General features: G+C 36.6%; 2 pseudogenes; both read right to left on the minus strand.

Moving 5' to 3' along the window:
- Positions 1 to 422: 422 nt before the first annotated feature.
- LOC129236544 (U2 spliceosomal RNA) lies at positions 423 to 609 on the minus strand (annotated as a pseudogene).
- Positions 610 to 1,194: 585 nt separating this feature from the next.
- On the minus strand, positions 1,195 to 1,381 carry LOC129236562 (U2 spliceosomal RNA; annotated as a pseudogene).
- Positions 1,382 to 5,904: the final 4,523 nt, after the last annotated feature.

Here is a 5,904-nt window from a genome sequence, read left to right on the forward strand (position 1 = left end):
GCTGTTCTTGAGCCCATTAACGCAACTAAAAATAATTCTCTTTAATTGATCGTGCAAAAGCAACACACTTGACATAAAAATAGACATAACTGTATTTTTCCAGTTAAAGAAGATAGTTATGTGAACGAAATATTTGCAGCAGTTAGAAATGTGACTCTGAATTAATTTATGCAAAAAACTCAGTTTTGGAAAATTTTGAGTTGTGACCCTTTTGTATTTAGGGTGCGAAATGATACGAGTGGTTTATGATAGATAAAATATGATACAAATGCTTTGGTTTCGATGTTGTCAAAAAAAAAATACCCAAACGGACCGAAGAAACAGACTTACAAATTTCTTCCATTTTCGTCCACTTGTATTCATATAAAAATTTATGGCTCTTCCCACCAAAGCTAAATGTATTAGTACATTTTTTCTTGTATTTATTCAAGGCTGAAATCCCGGCGGTAATGTAATACCGGGTCAACCCGTGGCAGAGAAGGAGCAAGCCGCCCCTAAAACACTCCGCCCATTTCCAAAAATTAGTTTAACATTTGTTGTCCTCCGATGGAGGATCTATCAGATGTTAAGCTGATAACCACACTACCTAGTCAATACATTTTAAATAATAAACCTAATAAACCTTTTGAGAATTACACGCTCACAAAAAAAAAATTAATGTACGAAATATTTATACCGATTCACTTAAACTGACTTTCAGTATCTAAACCAAAAATAGAAAAAAACTGTTTTCAATAAATAATCAGAAATGTCCTACAATGCAAATTTCAAAAAAAAAAAAAATTTTATTTCTTGTGATTCGAACTAAGAATTTTGGATGGGAAGCTCACATTGCTAGCCGCTCGGCTATCGCGCCATACTGTCAGTGCTGGCCTAAAAGTTATTTAGTTCGTCGCTACGTTTATATGTTGTAATGCGTTTCACTTTTTCCCAAATCACTCCCAACGATTCTAAAGAAGTTTTCACTTCAAAAATTAATGTACGAAATATTTATACCGATTCACTTAAACTGACTTTCAGTATTTAAACCAAAAATAGAAAAGCCAAAAAACTGTTTTCAATAAATAATCAGAAATGTCCTACAATGTAAATTTCAAAAAAAAAAAAAATTCCATTTTCGTCTACATGTATTCACATAAAAATTTATGGCTCTTCCCACCAAAGCTAAATGTATTAGTATATTTTTTCTTGTATTTATTCAAAGCTGAAATCCCGGCGGTAATGCAATACCGGGTCAGCCCGTGGCAGAGAAGCAACAAGCCGCCCCTAAAACACTCCGCCCATTTCCAAAAATTAGTTTAACATTTGTTGTCCTCCGATGGAGGATCTATCAGATGTTAAGCTGATAACCACACTACCTAGTCAATACATTTTAAATAATAAACCTAATAAACCCTTTTGAGAATTACACGCTCACAAAAATTATTTATATCAACATATAATATAACGCTTCGTAACTAAATAACTTTTAGGCCAACAACGACAGCATGGCGCGGTAGCCGAGCGACTAGCAATGTGAGCTTCCGATCCAAAATCCTCGGTTCGAATCACAAGAAAAAATAAAAGTTATTTTTATTTAGTTCGTCGCTACTTTTATATCAACATATAATATAACGCTTCGTAGCCAAGTAGGTCGCTTTTTTCGTTTCACTTTTCCTCAAATCACTCCCAACGATTCTAAAGAAGTTTTCACTTCAAAAATATTGCGTCGTTCGCCCTCCCTATCGGAAAAAAGTTGAAGCGCACCTATTGAAAAACGCCTTATATTAGCTCCAGTCATAATTTGCGGGATAAATTCTGTATTGAAACGCCTTCTAAATCTGAACGCCATCTAGCGAGTAAATTTTCTATTAGAATGCCTTTGAATTTTAAACGATGCGGAGGGTTTCTAGTTTCCATCTCATATGGATGTTAGTTTAAAAACTATCATAAAATGTTTACCAAACAGGCAAAAAACGCCGCCGGGCATATCTTAGTTATGTAAATCTAAGCCCGTGTAATAAAAAAAAGTCCACAGTTATTTAGACAAACCAAGATTTCTAACACCCAAACCTATTTTTATACTATACCATCGGAATTTCTCACTTAGTTTTGGTAACCCAAAGCAACTTCAAAGTAAAAATTTTTACAATTTTCCCCTCATGAATGCAAACTATTCGAAAAGCAATTATTTTACTCTAAACCCAACAATACGCAAAAAAACTTTATACATTAAGCCTAAAGTAATTGTAAGAATTTGCGAGGCAAATCTAAGAACTAACCTAAACTAGCAAACTGAGAAAGAAAAGTGTTTTCGGACACTAGGAGCACTCGTAACTTTTTTACACTTCATTCATGGTCAACCGCAGCCAAAGTGAGTGAGACGTGCATAAGTAAAATAACAACAGCACAAATATTAAATAAAATCTACTGGAGCGTTTTATTACATACAAATACATATGCATAGGTGTGTGTGTGTGTGTGAATGCAAGCAAGCCCAGCTTGCCTACAACCACATATGCAAAAATTTACTAAGCGTTCGCTTGCAGGCCTTCGAACCGCAGGCTGAGGGAAATTTTTACAACTTCTCGCCTCAGACCCACAGCAGCACTTTTGCATAGCTTGTTTAGTAATTTGTTGTCCGTTATTTGTCTTCATAATAGTGTGCGTATACGGGTATGTGTGTGTGTGTATGCACAAATATACGTTGGAGTTAACTTGCCGCACGTAATAAACTTTTATGGGCGTGTTCATAATAATAAAATTTCATTAAATAACATACGCTGCAGCAGCAAAAAGGCAAAATAGAGGAATTTTCGAAATTCTCGACATTTTGCAAAAAACGGTGCAGTCAAGCACAAAAGAGGCAAATGAAATAAGTGAATGCGAAAAGGGTTCGGGGAAGCTAAGGTGGGAGTGTGAAAGTAAATAGTGGTTAGCGCTAGCGGCAGGAAGGGCAAACAAGTGCAGCTACAGCACAACTAACACAATTCAATTAGACAGTACATACATACATGCATTCATACATACATACAAATATACGAAAGTGTGGTTTTATTTGTTATTATGTGTTCTTAATAATTGGAAAGCCAATATTATGTGTGCGTTTGTATGTTGGCATGTATGTATGTATATAAAACTAGAAAGTCTCGAAAACATGTTCTACCACTTTCAGTTCGATATTTTAAAGAAAAGCAAAAATTACGAGTACCTAATCTAATTTAAATAAAAATATTATATACAATTTGCTACACCAGGAATAAAAGAGTTTTGCAATCTCTCGAAATGGAAATGTGCCACTTTTCAGCTTACCGCATTTTGGTACACCAACACTTGATCATTTTTATTTTTCTAAAACATTTTTATTTATAATTTTTTTTATATTTTTTTTTATTTTTGTAGTTAAAATATTGCTTTCGGTATTTTGTTTTATTTTATATTATTTTCCCCTTTCTAACTAAAATATTATTTTGACCACTTGCTTTGGTTCTTCGACATGTCGCCTTGACATGTCCACTGTCCGCAATTTGTCTGCCTAACCGAATATTTTGTGCGTTTGCGTATGTAGGTAGATATGTGCATGTGTGTGTGTGCAACAAACAAGATTTACTGTCTTGTCAGCGAGTATTCAGATGGTGTATAAATCAAAAAATTTTCCATGTGGAAAATTTCAATGAAAACTTGTGAAGTCGTACAAATTACTAGCACACAATGGAAGGCAAGTGGAGAGCTGGAAGAAATATCGAAAATTATAACTGAAATTGAAAATAAATAATATGATAAATATAAAAGAAGACTAAATATACGAAATAGTTGAAAAATATAATTGAAATTTCTGCTTAGAAGAGAATGTAAAAAACTTCAAAAAATAATAAATAAATAAAATAAAATTAAAACAACAAAAAAACCTCGATTTTTTTCAACGCAATTCAAGCTTGCCATACAACGTAAGACAGAGGCCGTACTCATCACCAGCCGTTAGAGGGTAGAATAGGTGCAGCTCAAAGTTGGCGGCAACATCATTAAGTCTAAGCCATATGTAAAGTACTTAGGCATACTGGTAGATCATCAGCTTAGCTTCGATTACCACTTAGAGTAGGCAAACAGCAAAGCTGCCGCGGCAATGGTAGCACTGGCCAGAATAATGACAAATATCGGCAGACCAAGTCAGCAGGCAAGACAAATACTGTCAGGAGTGATGAAATCTATGGCGCGACAGTTTGGTGTGACGCACTTAAATTCGCTACGTATGCACGAAGCATAAATTCCAAGTTCTGTTAAGGCACACTTGCACACTTAGAATCAGCTCTGCCTTCAGAACGGTTTCGAAAGATGCGGTGCTCACCATAGCTGGCCTGTGTCTACCTGGATGTTGACCTGGTAGCGCAGGAGATGTGTGCAGCTAAAGACATAAGGCACAACAAAAACCTATGCGATCCGCATATAAAAACTTGAAACTGATATTTAAAAAGTCAAACCAAGAAGCATCGCGAAATTTAGTAACTCCTAAAACACTCAGACTAAAAAGTCCATTGTACTCAAAGCTCTGGAAAGTTAAAACGTAAACAGTCAAGGAGGAAAATAGATAAGTAACAGAAAGAAAAAAATTGGATAGAATAGAGAAATAGAGGATTAGATAGATTGGCCAAATCATAAGAATGCCTAACGAAAGAATTCAAAAAAGGGTGTTTACTTTGCGTTCAATTGGAGGAAGAAAGAGAAGCCGACCAAGAAAGAGATGGCTTGATGACGTAGAAGCAGACTTAAAAGCGATGAACATTCGTAATTGGAGATGTGAGGCAAGAGAGAGACTGAATTGGAGGATGATGATGAACTAAGAGAGAGAGAGAGAGAGAGAGAGAAATAGGAGTAGTTAGACCTGTGAGAATTTTCCAGAATTTTTGGAAACTCTAAAAATATCCTACAGTTTGAGAGAACGGCTATTACTCATTCTCATGACATCGGACAGTCACAGTGACACAGTCTTACTCTAGCATGAAAATCCTCAGTGATATCCGCCTCCTATAAGCAAGACAGGTAAATCGCGTCCTTAATGAATGCAATGGTGGTGATATGCTGACCCCATGGATTGTATCCTGCAATAATACCGACCGTCAACCGAACATCTTTTCTACCAAGCTTTAGAAGAAAGTTCGACTGTTCGAATTTGGCACAAAACACTTTGCAGTTCTGCAGCGTTCTAGACTGCACAATTGTATGTCTTTATGTAAATTGCATACATAACCGCTGATCCAATTCAAGACTCCTGTAGAACTGATTCCGATTATTGGCTCTGGACCCTGTGGGGAAACCACTGATCCACAGATTGTCAATTCATCAGCAATTTCATTCCCTTGAACAGCCATATAAGTATACGATTATTTTGTCTTGCAACAGAATTAAGCTTTTTGTTACATTCTTGAGCACTCTTTGAAGAAACACTCCGTCAAACCTCTTTTAATGCACTCTGGATTACTTCCTTACTCACGCAAATTTGACATCAGCATAGACCAGTGGCAGAAACTATGGGATAGTTCAACAAAAGGTAGATGGGCCCACCGCCTCATCTCTAGAGTAAAAAAATGGCTTGATCAAGGGAGGTCGATTACTACCTTACCCAAATCTCAAGTGGTTATGGATGTTTTAAAGCATACATTCATAGCTTTGGGCATGAAAAGACTTGGTACTGTGAGCGTTGCGAGCCAGGTGTCGACGAAGATGCGGAGCACGTGCTTTTCCTATGCCGTCGAGAAGATTTAGAAAAATACTAAGAGATAAACTCGGCTGTAGCGTTATGCCCGAGGATTTAGTGCCACTGATGCTGAAGAGCAACGACGCATGGAACGACGTCCAGCATGCGACTGCCAAAATGATACTGCAACTTTGGTACAGCGAGCAGACAACGCGAAGACACAAACGGCAAGA

Source organism: Anastrepha obliqua, chromosome 1, assembly GCF_027943255.1.
Source record: "Anastrepha obliqua isolate idAnaObli1 chromosome 1, idAnaObli1_1.0, whole genome shotgun sequence".
Taxonomy (NCBI): domain Eukaryota; kingdom Metazoa; phylum Arthropoda; class Insecta; order Diptera; family Tephritidae; genus Anastrepha; species Anastrepha obliqua.